At 27.5% G+C, this 13917-nt stretch overlaps 1 protein-coding gene across 1 annotated transcript in view; it reads right to left on the bottom strand.

Annotated features, from left to right (window-relative positions):
- LOC117175321 (retinal guanylyl cyclase 2) overlaps window positions 1-13917 on the bottom strand; it is a 444267-nt gene that overhangs the window by 313544 nt on the left and 116806 nt on the right. The window lies entirely within an intron of this gene.

A 13917-nucleotide genomic window follows, 5' to 3' on the forward strand; every position in this document is an offset into this window, starting at 1 on the left:
AGAGGGAGCTCTTCTTAATATTTTGACACCAAAATCATGTCGATACACCTTACCGACTGCGAGTAAAGCCACCCACGCTTTAACTTGACAGACTGTATTCTCCCTCTTCGTCCTCTTTTACCATAACATTCGCCGCCGCCCAGCTTCTGTCCTCCATCCAGTCTCTTAGAATCTCCCCCTCTTTATTTATTACCTTATCCTTTGATTTTCTTTCTCCCCGATATTTGTAAAATTGATATTTCACTTACATTCCCTTCTAAAAGAAGAAAGTCAGAAAAAATATTTTTACCAGAAGTGGTTTTAAAGTACCGGAAGCAATTTCCTGACAGCATTTAGTCTACCTTGTTTCCAAAGATGTTGTAATCAATTAAATCTTTAATTCAGACTCATAGTAAAATACTTTCAATTTGAAATTTTTGCTTATGTTTAAATAAATATTTTTAGAACATTGACAAAGTTAAAAATTGACAAGAGTTATGCATTTGGAGTGAATAAGTGTTTCTTCTTTTACATATAAAATAATATTTATAATTAACAATAAACATATTATTGAGTTTATACATTATTTGTATAAAGAATGCTCAATTTTGAGGTTAAGTGTAAAAGACAAGATTTACTTCACTTGAACACAATCTTTAATTAATTTGAAAAATATATATTCAATGCAAATAAGAGCTGGACTTCTTTTAAATAGGAAATTCATCTAAACAAACCAAACATTCATTTGAACCAAACAAATGAGGACAAACAAAAAATTGATTTGAATCAAACATTTGTTTGATCCCATATTAAAGAAATAATTTGTTTGATTCAAACAAACATTTTTCTCAGTGTTGATTTTTCTATAACTAAACATATGTATGATGACATTAAATATATTAAAAATAAAAATGTTAAATTTAAAATACAATATTTTGTCCTATTTTATCATTAGATACTTTCTATCTTTACAGATAGTTTTTGCAAGTGATTCAGCTGACGATGACTTTATGTCTTAATGCCTAAACATTACTCGAATGATTGATGTCTCGACCAAATCAAACTCTGACATACAGATAAGATTACAAATCATTTAATTTATATAAATAAACATTTGTTAATTAAAAAGAAAAATATCTCATCATTTTGTTCATTTTTCTTACTAGGTCGCTGTTGGCGCTGTAAAGATAAAAAAAAATAAAGTTTGACGAAGTATTATTCAAATGTTGGTCAGGTCATAATCGTGCAGTATTCTTACAAAGTGTAAATACCAAAAATAGCACATGCCTGCAATGTTATGATAAATACAAGGAAAATATTAAAGTATTAAAAAATATATGATTTATAATCTATTTCATATCCAATATGTGCTCCTTTCAAAATAATTTATTTATGTATATTTTTTACCATTTAGCGAATGCTCACAGAGGAGTGATTGGTCACATCTCGGTCCCCTTTTCCCTTTTCCTTTTGCGTTGACATGTTAGTGTATAAGAACTTAATTCTGAACTTCATAACAGTGGCGAGCATAGCATGATTATTTAAAAGATGCGGTTAATTTACATATCAATGTTTAACATAAACATAAAAAATAGTTATTTTTTTTTGTTTAAAGTCTGCTAAAAATCCTGTAACAGACCCGTTGCAAAAATAAAAAAGAAGCAGAATCCTATCTTGCTCTGGATAAGAAATGTATTGCAAAATGCGCTAAATATGAATAAAAATGCCTCAAGGAGATTAAAAGAGAACAAAAAACCATCAGCAAGCAAACCGCAGAAGGTAAGAAGACTAAAACCCCAGATACTGAAGAAAGTAAGAAGACCAAAAATGTATAATGTACAACTATAAATGCGTTGAAATCAATAAAAAATTCAAACATTTCATTAATTAGATTTAACTTTCTTTCAATCTCTAGCTGTTAAAAAATTGTCCCTCTTGCGTGAACTTAGTCGACTGCAGTTTTTTTTACACAAGCAGACGAATAAACGACATTTATTTATAATATATTATTTTATTTATTATTATTTATTTCAGGATCCAAAAATAATCATCCCGAAAAATTAAATTCATTAAATTCTACCTTGTATTATTTTGGCAGATAAAATAATTCCCTTATGAATATCAAAGGTTTTAAGTTTGAGTAAATTAATAATTTTTTTATTTTAACTAATTTATTTTAATATGGCTAAATTAAAATGTATCACATCTGAATATTTCACGTTAAAGTTTTTCGCTTTTGCAATTAAATCAAATTTTTATCTTCATTGTTCTAGCATTCGATATACTCAGTATGTCGAGCAAGCTTTACTTGAGTCGCTGAAATAAGCGAGAAAAATCATACATCATACGTAATATATTCATGTATACTTCATTTGTATAGAAAAATTGAATTTACGATAAGAAAGGCCAAATTAAAACGAGAGAGGAAAATCTTCAACATATATTAATTTAAAACAAACTACACCAAACTCTCGCTTTCAGTCACCCCGTTCTTAGTCTTCTCAAAACTGCTGGCTTCCTCAGTTTCTCAGGAAAGCAAAGCAAGCCCTTACTGTTTACGTTTCGAACCCCTCGAAATCAGTCCGAGGTTATTTGAAGCCAATCCCCGCCACTGGACTGAAAGTGAGAGTGTGGTGTAGTTCAACTTTCGACCAATTAACTGAATTTTCAAATAAAAAAGATGAATTTTTCACCCAATAGTTACATTATCAACAAAAAAGATGAATCTTCTAAAAAGAAAATTAATATTCTACCAATTTAACGAATTTTCAATTAAACATGTCCATTTTGAAAAAAACTGTTGAATTTCAGTTCCAAACAATTCCATTTCCAACCCAAAAGTATGAGTTTGAACAAAGGAATTAATTTTATACCAAATAGTTTAATTTCTAACCAAATTGTTGTATTCTTAACCAAACCAGATTAATTTAAAACCAAGAACTTAAATTTGTAACCAAAAAGTTTGAATTTTCAACCAAGAAGAATAATTTTTGACCAAAAGATACCAATTTTTAGCCTGAGAAGATAAATTTTAACAAGAAAAAATCAATTTTAATCCAAAAATTGAATAGTTACATTCTTGGGTAAAAATTTGAATATAAAGAAAATGAACATTCAACAAAACCATGACATTTTATTCCAGAGGTAAATTTCCTAAAAAAAAGTATGAATCTGAAAATAAAAAATTCTCAACAAGGGAGTTCAAATCAAAACATGATTGTTTAACCCAGAAGATTTTTTTAAATTAAGTAGTTAAATTCTGAGCTAAGGACATCAATCTTTAACCGAAAAAATAAATTTTCTATCAAGAAGATTAATGTCATATTAGAAAACATGAATTTGGAATAAAATAGATTAATTTTTAACAAAATGGTTGCATCTTGAAGCCAAAAGGACGAATTAGCTACAAAACGGTTGGATTCTTAACTTTTTTTAAATTTATCTATCAACTTACCGATCAATCAATTAAAATTACTCTATGTTAATTTAATAATTTTTTAAAGTTGAACCGTTTAATAAGGTGTGCCATTGAATTTTGTTCCATTTAGAAGCAGTAACTTGTATAAACTGGAGATAATGATACAAAAAATTGTATTTCAGTAAAATAAGAGAGAATTTAGGATAAAATTTATACGAATTCAATAGATATTAAAAATAATAACAGTGAATGGACTAATATCTTCAAAATCCAAAAAAGTGAATAGAATATGTAGAATTAGTGAATGAGAATCTGATGGAAGCCAAAAGAATTTAAAGGGAATTGAACAGTCTTCAAAGTGAATGTAAGAAAATTAAAAATCCAAAATATATCAGAAGATGTATTTTAATCTAATGATATTTTCATTTTAAATAATGACTAAAAAATGATTTGCGAAAAAAACTTACTAAAAGTGACTTCAGCATCTATTTTATCGAATTGTATGTAAATGTTAAAAAATAGTCCAATAATACATTTTTTAATACAGTTTGCTTAAAAATTGAAAGGTGCCGCAGCAAAAGCGTGTTAGTCCATCGAGACAAATTTATTAAGGGAGAAAAGAAGCCTTCACAAAAATCGAATTTCAACAAATGAAAAAGATGTGAAAGTACATTCGAGATTTGAAAGAGCTCTAGAGATTTCAATAAACAATATTTTTAAAAATTTAATAGTTTTAGAGATACAGGTTGTCATAATTCGACTAGTCTCGTAAGCGTTAAACTCTCCATCCATCTGCCCGCCTTTGATAGATTGACTTTCATACTTTTGCTATTGTTAACAATTTTATGCGGAGTAATAAAAAATAATTTAGAATCCGATTAAATTTGTGCATCCGTCCTACTATATGCCGCATGATCACAACACCACGTGATCACTACTGACCGTTAGTGTCAGTGGTTCAATGCCGTTTATGGTCAGGCTAGGAAAATCGAATTCCGCTGCATTGACGCTATTTTTCCAAGTCTTCAAATTGAAATTTTGGCGCATTTTTGAAGTTTGATGGATGTTTGGAAACTTTCAATAATATTTTTTGTAGGCTGGAAAGTATATTAGTAAAAACTTCTATAAAGTATATTCTACAAATCTGAATTTCTAAAAATCTAATATTTCATGTCATCATTGATCATATGATCAATCAATCATATAGATCATGTTGACATGATTAAATAATAAATTTTTTTAGTTTAACATGCTTATCCGCATTAATGGCTTAAAATTAAGACGAAATTTTAGGAGAAAAATGTTGTTAGTTAAGTTCCCTAGGAACTTTTGAAAGGATTGTTTAATTTACAAAATTAATTTTAGAAAAAAATTCGAAAACATTTTTAAGTCATAAAAACAGAATTTGCAGAATTTAAAGCACTTTCTTTAATTCTGTAGGATTTAAAACAATGTAGGAAAGATTTGGATCGTTTTAAAAGATATTTAGAAGGTTCGAAAAATATTTTAAAGCCATTAAAAGCTTTCAAAGTTTTTCAATTTTAAGAAAAATGCTCTTTAGAGATTTTAAAATGTTTCAAATAATAATTCAAATTTTTTAATGATTCCTGGAAAATTTTTAACTGATTGTTTATAATGAAAAAAAATTATGTGGTTGATAGGAGTGAAAAGCTTTTAAAATTTCTGAAGAGATATCTAACAATGAAACGATTATTCCATCCCGAAAAAAAAAACATTTTTGTCCTTGTATAATTCCCGAAAAAGAAAACATCCGAATAGAAAATTTCAGAAATTATTAAATTGCCGAAATTAAAAATTAACAAATTGAAAGATTACTGAATAATAAAGTAACTGACAGTTTAAAAAATAACTGAATTTCAGAATTTCCTTACCCAAAAATTAAAACATTGTTAAAGTAATAAGTAAATAAAACATATATTCAATAAATATATGGATTCTACTTTATTGAATAATTTATCATTAAAGAACGTTTAAAATTATTAATTAGATTAAAAATTTTCATAAGTAAGGTTTGTATCTCTATTGGCGATCTTTTAAATTTGGTAGATTATTGAAAACAGTCTTAAAAATAAAATTAAAAAAACAATTTCTCAAATCTGGACATAACTTTTCTCCGACTGGTACAAACGTCGCATAAAACAAAAATTTGGGGTTTCCAAACAGATATTTAGCTTGTCTATAAAATTGCCGACAGTTTAAAATTCACAAATTGAAAGATATCTAAATGATTAAGTTCCTGACAGTTTATAAAATGATCGAATTTCAAACGTATTTTCATTAAATAAAGATATTGTGTTTCATTTATTATATTACCATTTAATAATATTTTCAATTTTTCAGATGACGAAATTTCAAGATCAGGGAATGTCTCTCGGTTAAAGATTTTTTTCTATTGAAAGATTATCAAAAATTGTAGGAATAATTTAAGTCAGTCTTAAAGATATTGCAGAGTTTTTAAATTCTAAAGAAAGTAAAAACCCATCAAAACTTTGAAAGTTCTTGAAGAATTTTTAAAATATTTTTGATTTTCTCCCAAGCTTCTTAAAGTCCTAGATTTTATTCATACCAATCAAATTTTGCATAAAATTTGGTAGAATCCTATAAAATAAAACAAATTTTCTCAATAATCTGAACAAATTATATTTATCTCACTTCAAAAACAAAATGATATTAGTTCTCGAGTCGAAATTTAGACCTTACTTTGAAGTTGCAGCTCCTTATTAGAATCTGCTTTGACGCTATTCAAACTTATAGACCCTGCTTTAAACTTTAACTCCTAGAGCATGAAACATTAGAGCCTACTTTGAGGCTGTAACACCTTTCTGAAACTACTTTGAATATTTAGAGCCTACATTTTTAAAACTGAAGACCCTACTTTGACGCTGAATAATCTCCATTTCAATAATGACCCTACATTTAATCTGTTGAGCCTAAAATGTTCGAACTTCATGGAAATCAAGTAAAAATTATTTTTTACTTAGGTTAATTGCACTCATTGGTTATCTTAATGACTGAAGGCACACTCAGTTAACAAAAATTTTTAATTCAAGATTTAACCTAATTGTTATTAATTATTTATGTATAAATCAATACTTCTTTGCAATGCTTAATCACAGAACTCTTAACTGAAAATGCTAAAAATTTGTATAAGAATGATATTCATCATGGAAAATGAATAGAAATTGTCAATTGATAAGTCATTATGAACATTTTTATAAATAATTAATGAAATTATTAAACAATATATTATCAAAATAACATATTTTCTATCGCGAACAAAAATTCTTATAAATATAATAAAAAATCTGAAAAGTATAATAAGATATATATTTAATAATTATAATTAAATTTACTTTTCTAATGTTTTGGTCATTTTTGTTACTAAACAATAATAATTGAGAGTTTCTGAAATATTTTTCTACAGAAATATTAATATTTACGTGTCTAACAATTGATTTAGGAGGAAAAATCATTTTTTTTCGTGAGAAACTGTTTACTGTTTTGATTTTTCTATCATATTTATTGAAGAATATGAACAGCTAAATGTATGAAAAATGATTGACTACTTGTCTTGAATTTTGATACGACGAGATAATTTCATATAAAACCAGTACTGTTATTGTTAATATAAACTAATTTCCTCACGAATATTAGATTGAGTCTTGAACTGAATATTTGTATTCATTAATATAATTGGATTAAATATGATCCTGAACGAGTTTTTAAAAATCATTGCTTAATAAATAGATAAAAAAATATTTTTGATGAAATCAGCAAATTTGACCAATTTATATTGAACTCTTTAAAAATCGTTTCGAATATTTAACGACACAGAAAGTTTAAAAAGATATTTCTAAGATTTAAGATATTCAGATATTTATATCACAGATATCATTTCATTTTTTCTAATAAATAACAAAACTTATTTTTATTCATCCATATTGGTGTGAGATTATAGAGAACCTGCTCTGATGCCACAAGTTCTACAGCCGTAATTTGAGCTTTAAAAGAGGGTGAAATTTATCTTAGCTTCTAAGTAGGGTCTAAATTACATTGAAATCGCTGCTTATTTAGAACCTACTTTAAAGCTTCCAGTCCCTACTAAGGTAGGAGTTACGGTTTCAAAGTAGGGCCTAAATTTCGACTTGGGTTATTTGCCTGCACTTAGGTCTTCAAATCTAATTTTCACTTTAAGGTAGGTGCTTAAAAACTTTATATAAATAAATTCTTATTATACCATTAGGCCATTTATCTTGCGGGCAAAGCGTGGCTCACCCAGTAGGAAAGGGAGCAATTCCTTGACCCAGGTCCATTAGTATCTAAGGTCGTTTGATTCAGGTGTCATTCACTTTTTTCTGTGATCTGCCTTAAGCTAAGTATTGGGTCTGTACATTATCTTCCTAGGATAAATCCACTTTGGACCTCTCATATTATTCTCTTGAAATAAATTTTTGAAATTTTTTTTTTAATGAAATGTGTTTTTCACTCAAATCAAAAAACATTACAGTTGAAATAAATAACGTACAGTGAAATATAGTATGTTTGTGAACAATTTTTGTTTTTCCATTTTAAAGGCGGAACGTTGACATGTGCTGTGTTCATACAGATTACATTTTTTCACTACTCTTTCGTCAATTAAATAAACTTTGCACGTATGATAAGAATTCAGTATGAAAAGGCTGCTTTCTCCATACAGACGAGACTTCTGGTTCCTCATTGATAATCATGAAGTTTACGGCGATCTTTTGCTTATTGGCCTTCTATTCATTCGAAGTAAGTCACCCATCAATTTTTATAAATTATCAGTTACCAAATTAAATCATTTATTTAAATATTTTTCATAATGAGTATAAACCCTTTCAAATACATTTTTTTTTTAATTTTCACTCATATATGTCCCGTAAATTTGTTCGAATATACATAAAAACAAATGTATTTTTTGTTGAGAAAAGTTATATTTAGAGATTTCGCAAGCCCCATGAAATATAACACGTATGTGCCACAAGAAAAAGATATTTTTTTGTAAATTTCGTTCATTATCTTTAATATTCGGTAAATCGAATTAAAACGTAATGTTTCATGAAAAATTATTCATAGAATAAAAATCAAAAAGAATCAAAAACTTATTTTTAAATATCATCCTCATAAGTCCTATAGGGCCCCCAAAAAATCGATAATTGAAAAATTTGGGTTTCCGAGCTATTGGCGCTAATTATGATTTTATTCGTGTTTTTTAAAATAATTTGTCAGAAATACATAGAAAACTACTTTTCAATGATAACTATTCGTTTACATAAATTGCCTGAACAGTTTAATAATGTTTTTAGCAATTTTCTTTTAGAATAGAGTTTGAAATTTGCAGTTTTTTTAGTACTTCAACTGAGGTAATAATTCATGCAGTTTGTCATGTATAGTTGTTTAAAGAAATTATTATTATTTGATACTACCTTCTTTCTAAATGCTAGATAGTTGGGTTTCTTTCTGAATTATTTTTTCCGCTTAGTAAGTTAATAATTATCGCAAGTTAACGAACATTATCGTTTAAACTATTTATTATGGATTATGAATTTCTTCTTTCAGATGATTGCTAGAAAATTGCGCATTTTCCTTGAATTGTTATTTTGCTTTGGCTTTTTAGTTATAAACAAATATTAGGTAGAAATTAGGAAACACCATTTTTTGAACAATCTTTTTCGTTTTTGCGAATATATTTTTCTGAAATAAAGCAGATATTTGTAAAATTGATATCGGACTTTAGTTTCCTTCTTACTAGAGACAAAAGTCCTAAACTATTTACTACAGGTGGTAATAGAGTACCGGAAGCAATTTCCTGGCTAAAGTAAGCCTACCTTGTCCTGTGTAATATAATAATCAATTAATTATTTATGTAGAAGTTATCATCGATGAAAACATATGTTCTTCAGGTTTAGATGAAGGGGGCTATTATAAATTTTCGTTTTTATTTAAATCATGATTTCTAAAACATTAGCAAAAGAGTAAAAATAATTCACTTTGAATAAAATACAATATTATTTAAAAAATCATTCTTGTTGATACTTATTTATTATGTACATTTGTTATATGCATTAGTATTCGAAAGAAAATAATCATATTTTCGATCTATTCCATTATAACTTCTTATCTTTGCAGAGAGTGTTCGCAGATGAACCAATTCTCGATCCCTATTTTTTAAAAGAACATGCCGATGGCCGAACAATTGATGTTTCCACCAAATTAGACTCTGACATAGAGGTTAGTTTACAGAAAAATTTAGTTCCTTAATAATTATTTAATGAAAAAATTGTACATGTTATCATTTTCTTGTTTCTGACTAGGATGCAGTTAATGCTGCAAATATAAAAAAAATAGAATCCTACGAAGTATATCTCAATTGTTGGTCAATTCATAAAAATTCCAAACAATTCATTAAAGGTTTTAAGATTCAAGCTCAAAAATGCGACGATTGTTATAAGAAAAACAATAAAAATATTGAGGTAGGTAAAAGAATATTATTTATAATCTATTTCAAGCACAATGCGTGCTATTTTCCCAATCCAGTTTTTTTATATTTATTGATTTAAGGTTAAATCTAAACAGTTACAAGGAGAGTTTCACATTGAATGTCAGTAAATAAAGTATCGGACGCTGCTGAAGTATTTTGAAAATATTGCGTTCTTGACAATGTGTAATTAAAAATCGCTAAATAGTTATAGTTGAAATTTTTCACTTTGGTTTATAAAACTCGGTCTAGTTGACTTCTAAAAGCCTATAAAACTCTAAAAAGGAGTTTCAAGTTCTTAACTTTTTATCCATATTCGATAGTTTAATAAAGATTATTCACATTCTGCTGCACACGAAAAAATTCTAAACTTGATAGTAATAACGATCATACAATCAATATTTGAACAATGTGCTTGTTTTATACAGGAAAGTTGAGTATAAATATAAAAATTATTCTTTTTTTGTTTAAAGGCTGCTAAAAATTGCTGTACTAAATACGTTAATGAGCTAGAAAAACAAGCACAAAAATATCTTCTTCTGGCTAAGAAATGTATTGCAAAATGCGCTCAATCTCAAGACAAATGCCTTAAGGACTTTAGAAAAGGAAGAACAGACACCAATGATCAGTATCATAAAGATAAAGATCCCTCAGAAAGTAAGAAGATTAAAACTCCAGACAGTGACAAAAGTTAAAAGACAAAAAGTGTAGAAAGTAAAACTGTCATTGTATTGAAATCAATAAACACTTTGAACAATTAATTTAATGAAATTGACCTTCACAATCTTCAGCTGTCAAAAAAAATTTCCTTTTGCGTAAACTACCTCGACCGCAGTTTAAACCAAATAGGTAAAGCTAAAGAAAACATCGATTTGTAATAAACCAGTCTTTTTACCAAATGATTGAATGTTTTAACAGAAAGGCAAACCTTTAATACATAGTTACATTTTCAATCAAAATATCAATTTTCTAATAAGAAGATTAATATTCTATCAATAAAAACGTGTTTTCAACAACAACAAAGATTAATTTTCAATAAAGCTGTTGAAGTTTAAAGCCAATGCGTCTAATTTTCTACATAACGGTTGACGTCTTAAGTCGAAAATATTATATAGCAGAAAAGAATTAATTTTATTCCAAATAGTTTACTTTTCTGTCGAAGTTTACAATTCTCAACTGAATTAGATTGATTCAGAAACAAACGACTGTGCTTTTAATATAAAAGGGATGAATTTTCTGACCAAGAATATTAATTTTCGACGAAAAAAGACCAATTTCAAATGAATACATTTTTCAACTAGACAAGATCAATCTTTAATAAAAATATCAATTGTTAACAAAAAATGGAATAGTTACATTGCTGGCTTCAAAGAAAAGTATTAATGCAAAATGAATGGGCCTTCATAGAGTTGAACTTTTGGTCAAATAAAATGTATTTAAAGTATATGTTGCTTCTGATTAATAATTAAAGATAAATTATTATTTTAATTTTTATTTAATTACTTTATTGATTCAAGATAAGAAGTTTCGCATCGAGAAATTAAGGTGAAATAGATTGGATGCGTAAATAGGTCTAATTTTTTCGGAATAAAGAAATCACTGGTAAATATATACTGTTTGTGGAGGTGACGTATTTTATCTATAAGATTAACAAGCTTTTCTGCTTATTGTTTTTGAAGCGTTTTGATGATTTTAAGAGGATTCAATATGTTAGCAAATTTCCTTGAGATTTCTGGGGAAATTAAAATTTTTTTTATTTAGAAAGATTATTTTGCAAGATCGGTTAAAACATTTCGAAAACTAGCAAATTGATTAAAAATGGGACGATTTGAGAACCGTGATAACTAAAATTCTCGATACTGAAATGTTTCCGAAAAAGAAAACATTCGAAATATAAAATTACCAACAATTTAAAATTTACAAATTGGAATATATCTGGATAATTAGAATTCTGAAAAGTTATAAAATGACTGACCTAATTCCCTAATCTAAGATATTAAAACATTGCTTTAATGATGAATAAAAATTATGTTGATCAAATAAAAGTTATTTATGTCATTTATTATTTTATTATTTTTATATTTTTCAATTTAGAATATAATTTTAGAATAAAACTTTAGAATATAATTTTAACTGAAACTTATATGTCCAAAAACTTCAAGAAAGTATGTTTTTATTCTAAAGTTTTATTTCTTAGTGTAACTTATTTATTGACTTTAAACGAAAAACATTACCTACGCGATGAATGATGCTAAATAAAAATAAATAATGTGAGGAGAAATAGATTATGTGTGAAAATAATTCTTGTTTTTAAATTTGTAAACAGAAACTTTTAGGTGGATGTGTTAGCGGTCTGCTGCGTAGTACGACCAGGAATCATATGGCTTAGTTTATTGACAAATTTTACAACATTTCCTTCTGGTTATTACATAAAGCTGAAGCATTGACACAATCAAGTTCTTCTATCAAACTTTCCTGTTCGTTAAATTTTCCGTTTAAATAATCTTATTCTCATTAAGTTCTAAATAAAGCAATCTATTTTAACCCAGCAACGAGTCGAATTTCGACTATGGAATTTTAAAATAGAAATATTTCGTGAAATCGAGTAAGTCATTTTCTCTTAATATTACCAAAAAAGGATAAATTTTGAAATAGTTAATTTTTCAACCAAACAGAGGAATTTCTAGTCGACAAGATTAAATGTCTGTAAAAAAGATTCGATGAAAAATGGAATGGTTAAAGTTTCAGTTAATTTTTAATTAAAGTAAACTAATTTTCAATCAAAGAAATAAAATTTCAACCAAAAAGATAAATATTCTGCCAAAATAGAATATTTCGTATAAAAATACATGAACTCTCAAACGAATATTAAAATTTTTAAAATAATTTTCCACCCAGTAGTTAAATTTTCAACCAAAAAGGTTAATTTTCTATTTAGATTTTGAATAAAAAAAGGGAATCTTACATTAAAAATTATCTCTGTTTTGAAAATACATCTTCCTCGAGAAATTTGTCTTGCCAATTGAAACTTGAAATATCGTGATGTTCTTCCCTATTACTCGTTGTTCTAAAAAGAAACATTTACAGTATATGTGTCCAAAATATATTCTTCTCGAGGGAGGTGTATTCACAAAAAAGTTTCAGTTACCCCAACCTTTTATCCAACGTATTGCCATCCTATGGAGTATATCTAACAGTCCAGGTGTTCAAAAAATATCTTCATCGAGGAAAGTGTATTCACAACAGAAATTCAGGATTCTTTTACCTTTTCTCCAGGGTCTCAACATTCTAAGAAGAATCTTTGGTAATTCAAGTAATCAGAATACATCTTCCCCGCGAAAGCTCTATTCAGAATAGAAACTTAAAGATTCCTAGACCATTTTTCCAAGAACTTGTCATTCTAAAAAATAAACCAGGTTATCCAGGTGTTTAAAATACATTTTCTCCACAGAATTTCTATACAAAATAAATATATCTTCCTGGATGAAGTTATGTTCAGAACTAAAATTCAGATCACTCTGATGGTTTTCAGAATTTATCGTGGTCCTAAGAAGTAAAGCCTGGTACTATAGAATGCCAAAATGCATCTTTCTAAAGAAAAATACATTCAAAACTGAAATTGAAGTGACTTCAAACATTTTTTCAACTTATCGTTATTCTAAGAAGTAAATCTGTTAGCCCAGGTATTCAGAATACATATTTGTCGATGAAGTTACGTATTCCGTTCAGAACAGAAATTTAAGTCACACATACCATCTTTCCAAGGACTCGTCATTTCAAAAATGAAACCCGGTACTCCAGGGGTTCAAAATACATCTTCCTCGAGGAAGCTGTACTCAGAATTTAAATTTAAGAAACCTTGTTGAGTTTTGTAAGGTCTAGTCATTCTATGATGATGCGCTACACAGTGGGGTGAAATCGGAAAACGAGGTTCAAAATGACATTTAGAACGCAATTATGCACCGATTTTAGAATTTTTTTTTTGAAAAATTCAGAACTA

This window comes from Belonocnema kinseyi, chromosome 6 (genome assembly GCF_010883055.1).
Source record: "Belonocnema kinseyi isolate 2016_QV_RU_SX_M_011 chromosome 6, B_treatae_v1, whole genome shotgun sequence".
Taxonomy (NCBI): domain Eukaryota; kingdom Metazoa; phylum Arthropoda; class Insecta; order Hymenoptera; family Cynipidae; genus Belonocnema; species Belonocnema kinseyi.